The sequence below is a fragment of the Trichechus manatus genome, unplaced genomic scaffold (genome assembly GCF_000243295.1).
Source record: "Trichechus manatus latirostris isolate Lorelei unplaced genomic scaffold, TriManLat1.0 scaffold00057, whole genome shotgun sequence".
Lineage (NCBI taxonomy): Eukaryota > Metazoa > Chordata > Mammalia > Sirenia > Trichechidae > Trichechus > Trichechus manatus.
Genome location: NW_004443993.1, coordinates 194,978 through 202,156, shown reverse-complemented (window position 1 = coordinate 202,156; position 7,179 = coordinate 194,978). Strand labels below are relative to the sequence as shown.

The window sequence follows — 7,179 nt, the reverse complement described above, 5'->3', positions numbered from 1 at the left end:
CTGTTTAATTCCAGATAATATTAATAAGAGAATGTAATGTTGTAGCCAGACAAGCTGTGAATTCTCTGCCTTCTTTTCAGTACCTGGATCAACAGATTGGTCACGCGTTCAGCCTACCCTTGTCCACATATTAATGTGAGATTAGCCTCCAGATGTTGTTGATAGATGTTGATGGTTAAGGGACTAGAGTCATCTTTATATGTGAGGTTTGTGAAGGAGGCCAGGAGAAGAGAGTTATGGTTTGTGTACTAAAATTAGGTTGGCAGAGCAAGCCAAACATAGAGTTAGATTGGTCATCTTGTGCATTGCTGGGGCTAACATCATAGGCAAATTTGGGCCGGTGGGCGATTGTATGTTCCTCTTTGTTCTGATTGGTGTGTACTGGTGGCTGAGTTTCCTGCTGATTGTCAATAGTAAATGGCAGTGGTGTGTTTCCATAGGATTTGCAGGTGCTCTGTGTGATTTGTGAAAAATGTGCTAGTTTAGCCATTCATCAAATTAGATCCTGGACTATGGGGAGCTCTACATGGGATTCTTTCAAGTGGGCCTGTGTATTTCAAGGATAGACATAAATTGTATTATACATTTGATCCTTTTCTGTCCCTGCTTATTGTTTCCAGGGGCAGTGGGACCACCTGCTCTATCATCTCTGTCCTGGAGAAATTTTTCTAGCGCAGAAATTTATAGAACTTTAATGGCCTCAAGACTGGCAGTTTGGAGGTGGTACATCAATAAATTTTGCCCATGTTGACTTTGCTACCCAGCTCTTCATGATTGGCTCTATCACATGTATGGTGGAGTATCTATAGTTTTTAGGGATTCCCCAGAAGAGTAACATTGGGCATCAATTTCCAACAAATATTTCCATTTCCATATTAATGGTTTTGATAGGCCCAGCAAATATTGTAAGCAAGCAGTTCTCAATTTGGGTTAGACGCTCCCATACAAACAGTGGTTAGATAGCTCCATGGGATTAAATATATTTTTCATAAGATGTTTCTTTGCTGTACCCCCCAGGGGCTATGATTGGTTACTGTGGGCATAACCGGAATTACAGTTGCTGGAGAACCCACAAATATTGAGTGTTATAAAAAACTTGTGTTTCAATAGTGTGAGAAGGTTAGGTTAGGGAAGAACTTCCAAGCTAGTTGTAGCTCCTGATTTTTTAGACATGCCTTGGCCAACCTAATATAATGCTGTATACATTGCCTTCCAAGCATATAATGATTAGTGAACACTGCCCTTGGCCACTTGGTTAGTGGCCTCAATAAAAGGGGCTTGTACTGAAGGGGGAGGGAGATCATTATAATTAGTAGAAAAACAGGCTAATAGTTCTAAGCGCATACATCATTGACAGGGCTTACATTCTGAAAAATATAGAGTGCAGCTCATCAAAGAGCAAGGTGTTGTCGAAGTGATATGGGAGCATTCTAAATATTGAGTTCCAATCACTTAAGGCTGTCGAGAATCATTTCCCCACTTGATTGTCCCACTGAATGGATGGACCACATATCAATTTCCCAATCATTCCCAAAATATCCCTTTTCCTTCTTGCCACTTGCAGTAAGTTAGAACATTTGGGGCTGAACTGGAAAACCGGGAACACGTATTTCTGCAAATAAAACAGAAGAACCTCCCAGTGGCCCCCAGCCGGCGCTGGCTGCTGACAGAGGGAGAGGCTAGGGTCACAGTCCAGGGCAAACTCGGCTGGTCAGGCATTTCTTGCAGCTGCTCAGCATGAAAGGAGCTTAATTTTGACACTCCCAGAGGTGGGGAGGGGGGAATGGATCCCTCTGGGCTCCACCACTGCTGCTGATGGTGTCAGCTGAGGAAGAAGCCACAGAGACACACTAGGGAGATATGCTGAGCTCCACCAAGTCACTGTTACTCACCTTGGAGCAAACTCCAGAGGCCTGGTTGGGCTGCACCAAGGACGTCCTGGATTCCTGGTACAGGTGGGACAGAACTGGGGAGACTGGGTAGAAGCAGATGTCATGGAGGCCTTAGACCCTGGATCAGATAAGACTTCCCAAAACATTGTGGATGTTGTCCTGGCCAAGGCTGACATTCTTTGAAAGTGGGGAATTCCCATTTTTATTTTTGCTAGTGGAGAGGTTGCTGCTCACAGAGGGCACAGGGGTGATCTTCTTCCTCTCTAGGATGGGTAGAGAGCTAACAGGTATGTTGTTGTGCTACAGGTCTTCTGCCCTGACTCCTGGTCCTCCTGAGACCACTTATTTTTGGCTAACTTGCAGGAGGAATCATAGGTGGGAATGGCAGGATCGCTGTAACTCTGCTGCTCGTGTTAGCACAGAGGTACAGTGTACCTCATGGGATGGAGAAAGGCTGTTGCTACAAGTGCAATCGACTGAAGGCTAGGGTTCTAGAGTGCTGGTATGGCCCTCTGTCTCAGATGTTTTGTGAACCATGAGGAGATAGGTGGCCATCATATCATCGTACTTTTGGTTCAACAGTGAGTCCTGAATCTCTTCCCATGTGTAACCCATTTTTACTACCACCTCAATCTGCCAGGGGTCATTGCAACCTGTGTGTGGCTCCACATACAGCTTTTATTCTTTATCTTCATGGCCCACCTTCATCCATGGATGTCCCAGGATTTCTTCTAGTGTGCCTCTCTTGCTGAGGTCAAGAATGAAAATTGTGCTCAGCTGGCGTTCACATCACCTAGACATGTGGAAGGGAATATGATATTGTCCCTGCAGTACCTGCTCCTGCAGCTCCATAAAGGTCTTTCCACCAAAAGGCAGAGATCCACTCACCATGAAATACAGGATGACACCTAGGCTCCACGCATCCACTGAGGGTCCATCATACTTTTCTCCCTGGAAGAGTTCTGAGGCAGAATAAGGGTGACTTCCACAGAAGGTATCCCCGCAGTGAATTCATTTCCAAAGCCAAAGTCTGTACGTTTGATGTTCATTTCCTTGTCCAATAGCAAGTATTCTGTTTTCAAATTCCTATGGGCCATACCCTTGTTGTGACAGTAGTGCTCTGCTGACACTTTCTAGCAGAATTTGGTGGCTTGGGCCTCTTTTTTGTTCATCCTGCCATGAGCCGCTAGGTGATAAAATACCTCACCTCCACTCACATACTCCATTACTATGAACAGTGTGTTCTCATTTTCAATGACTTCAAATAATTTTACAATGTTTGTAAAAGTGAGAGCCTTCATAATTTTTACCTCTTGGGATAGTCTGTGGAGGCTGGAGGAGGTTGCTGGCTCTTCCTAATAATCTTCATCACTACATTTTTCCCAGTGAGGATGTGCCAAGCCAACTTTTCCTTAGTGAAGCTACCTGTGGTGAGAGTTTAGAGGATCTGGTAGTTTCCCACATGGGTCTCCTCCTCAGCAGAATTGGCTGAGAGGCCCTGCATCACCTAGAACTTTAGGTCAAATCCTGTTAAGCTTACAGTCAACAGGTCTCAAGGTAGGATTCAAAGTGCTAAAAACTGATGACTAAAAATCGAGTCCCTGAGTGACACAAATCATCAAGACCTGGACTACTAGGCTAAAGGTTAGCAGTTCAAACCCACCCAGCAGAATCTCGAAAAGAGACCATCAGCTAGGCCCCCTCCTGTTGGCTCAGCCCCGCACCCGAGGGGTCCAGGCCCAGTCCCATCCCACCTTTATTGGATCTTACCCAGTCTGGCTCACGCCCCTTCAATTCCTCCTCACCTCGGCCCCGCCCCATCCCACTTCAGTCCCATCCACTTTGATTGGGTCTCACCCACTCTGGCACACGTCCCTTCAGCTCCTCCTTACCTCGGCCCCTCCCTGTCTCATTTCAGTCGCATCTCTCTCGCTCACCAAACCAGACTGGGTCCAGCCCTGCCCTCTCAACTCAGCCCTGCCTCCTGACCACGGTAAGTCACGCCTTTCACCATCTAAGCCCCGCCCCATCCTTGCCCGAAGTTCTCTACCCTGTGTCAGGAGCTGCCGCCCACAGTACACCTGCTCACACTGGCCCGCTGTGTGACCACAACTTGACCACAACTTGAGCTACCCTGTGATTTTGGACTTGTGAGTGAGGGCAAGTGGGAAGGAGACTAGAAAGAAGGGGAGAGAGGAAACCCTGCTTTGCCCCCACTCAGCCGGCCCATCCACTGCCCGCAGGACCTGTTCTCTACCTTCACAATAACCCACCTGCAGGAGACCACGCTGGCAGCCAACTAGGCTCAGGATTGTGCCTCCAGGCTCCAATGGACACCGAACACCTGTGGGGGCCACCCTGGGGCGGGAGCTGGGATGGTGTGTGAGGTGTGGGAATGTTGCCCAGGACCCAGAACAGAGCTTGAGGGTCTTGGGAGTTATCCAGATCCAGGTTAGGGGCTTAAGGGTATGAAGTGAGTCCAGCAAACTAGCAAAGGGTTTGAGGGTTTGGAAATGTTTGGAAATGTTCAGGACCAAGAAAAATATTTGGGAATCTGGGGTGAGTATCCAGTTGTGGGAGCATAATATGAGGGTCTGCGGTGGTGTCTGTCACCCATGGGGTAGGCTTAAAAGTCCCAAAGGTGGGGCTTGAGGGTGTGACGGTGCTGGCCAGACAGTTGGGCATTTGGAGGTGATATCCCGACCCTGGGAAGCAACTTATGAGTCTTGGGGTGAGGCTTTGTGGACTGATTTGAGGGTTTATGGCTGTACCCAAACTTAGGGCAGGGAACACGGTGGGGTGAGGCAGAGGGAAGGCCTGCGCCCCCTCACTCCTCCTTTTCCCTTGCACCTAGGCCCTCCAACCCAAACCATGCCCTCGTTGCAGGACCCCATCACCATCACACTGCAGTCCATGTAAATATTCACCTTCTTGGCCTCAGTCCAATAGGAAGAGATCTAGACCCTGTGGGATGCCCACTTGTGAGCATGAGTCCCCTCCACCAGGGTTAAGAGAGACTGTCCCCTTTTTCCTCTTGCTGCTTCTGCCACCAACGAAAGCTATTAAAATGCCACCACCTGGACCCAGGTTGAGGCATGACTGAGTGTGGTTGTTTGGGGTTGGAAGAGGAGGATAGACCCAGAAAAGTCAGCAAACCCTAGCTGATGCAGGCTAAGGCGTGCGGTGGGGCTTCTTGCTGGCTTGAATCCTACCAGACACACACCGCCTATGCCCCGCCTACCACTCATTCCCTGCCTACCACTCCTTTCCCTATCTGCTGCTTCCTCCTTTGTCCACTCAGACCCTGGAAGAGCTGCCTGGAGAAGCCACAGAGGACAGGCCTGTGCTGGACCCTGGGCCCCAGAGAACCTGACACATCCTGTGTTCCCCCTGATTTGGCCTTGGGGAACCGAACCTTAAGGGTGAGGAATCTGGAATGTCCTGGTGGAGCACATGGTATCAGAGGTGATTTCCAAAGGGAGGCCTTGGACAGGTGGGCTGGAGCTATAGACCTCTGAGGAGACAGAGGCAGAGAGTCTGGCACTTCCTGGGCTTCTGATGTATTCTGGGGTCCATTGTGGATGAAGGAGATGTTGGGATTAAGCTTGAGGCTTAGAGTCGGAAGAAACTGACTTCACCACCAGTTGGTGCAGGTTTGTGCCCGTCCCTTGAAGGCTCATGGACACTCATGCAGCTCCACCTGCAGCCCACATGCAGACCAATGTTTGAATGCACCTTCTAGAAATTTACAAAGTCACCCTTTGGAATGGGATCTCCTAAGACAGATAGGGAGGTCTGAGGAGGATGCTCTCAGGTCCCCCAAGGTCCCATGTAGGGCCCAGTCACCAGATCACCTGAAAAATTTTCTAAGTCTTCTGAGGGGGCAACCACCCAGCTGTGGTCTGCATAGGGGCCAATCTTCAGATGGACCACCTAAAAATGCTCCAAAGACCTCCTACTATGGTTTTTGCATGGAGCCCCATTGCCAGATGGGGCCCCTGAAACTTTATCTAAATCTCTTTTGAGGGAGGGACAAGCTAGGCCAGCTAGTGAGGCCCAGAGGGCTCCCTGTACTCATCTGCTGCACACAGTTTCCCTCTAGCAGCGAGGATTGGCCTGGGCTGGTGTCTTAGTTATCTAATGCTGCTATAACAAAAATACCACAAGTGGGTAGCTTTAACAAACAGAAATTTATTTTCTCACAGCTTAGGAGGCTATAAGTCTGGATTTAGGGCACCAGCTCTAGGGGAAGGACTTTGTCTTCTTTAAGCTCTGTTCCTTGGTTCCTCGGTGATATTCATGCGTTATGACATCTATCTTCTCCCATCTCTGCTTGCTTCTTCTATGCCTGATCTGCTCTTTTTCTATCTCAAAAGAGATTGAGTTAAGACACATCCTACACTAATACTGCTTCATTAATATAGCAAAGAAAACCCATTCTCAAATGGGATTATAACCAAAGGTAACAAGAGTTAGGATGTACAGCATATATTTTTGGGGGACACAATTCAATCCGTAACAGCTGGGCAGGGAAGTCTGAGGAGATGACCTAAACAAAGCCACTGTCTGGCGTGGTTCATTCATCGATGTGCATCCCGAAAATATTTCTAACTCCCCACCCAGAGGGGCTGCACTGGCCCTGGCCGACCATGGAGACGATCTCTCGAAAAATTGTTTTTTTAGACCTGCACACAGCCCCACATGGGTCCCTGTTTTAGGATGAGTTTTCCAAAATGTTTTTAAATCCCCCTCTGGTGAGGGGAGGAGCCCTGATAGCGAAGTGGTTAAGCCCTCAGTTGCTAACTGAAAGGTCAGTGGTTTGAACCTACTGTCTGCTCCATGGGAGAAAGATGTGGTAGTCTGCTTCCATAGATTACAGACTTGAAAACCCCGTGGGGCACCTCTGCTCTGTCCTGTAGGGTGGGTATCAACTCGACAGCAATGGGTTGGGTTTGGGTTTGGCCAGGGAGGAGGATTGGACCCAGCCAACCAGGGAGGCCTGGGGAGGGTGACTTGGGCCTGCCCATCATCCCACATGAACCCAGTTGTTTGTGGCTCTGCCGGAAGAGGTTTCTAAGTTCCATTCCAGTGATTGTACCTGGGTCGGGCCAAACTGGGGGGTCAGCAGAGGGCACCCACATAGTCCTGATTGTCATATGTGCCTCCAGAAAATATTTCTAAAACCCCTGGCAGAGTGGGAAACAAGGCATAAGCCTGGGTCAGCTAGGAACACCTGGGGAGGGCACCTGGGGCCTAGTTGCCAGATGTGCCTCTTGAAAATTTTTTT

The 7,179-nt window shown here is 48.8% G+C and overlaps 1 pseudogene; it reads right to left on the bottom strand.

The window, feature by feature from the left end:
* LOC101360763 (serine/threonine-protein kinase MARK2-like) overlaps positions 1 to 3,393 on the bottom strand; it is a 7,558-nt pseudogene extending 4,165 nt beyond the window's left edge.
* Between the last annotated feature and the right edge of the window lie 3,786 nt (positions 3,394 to 7,179).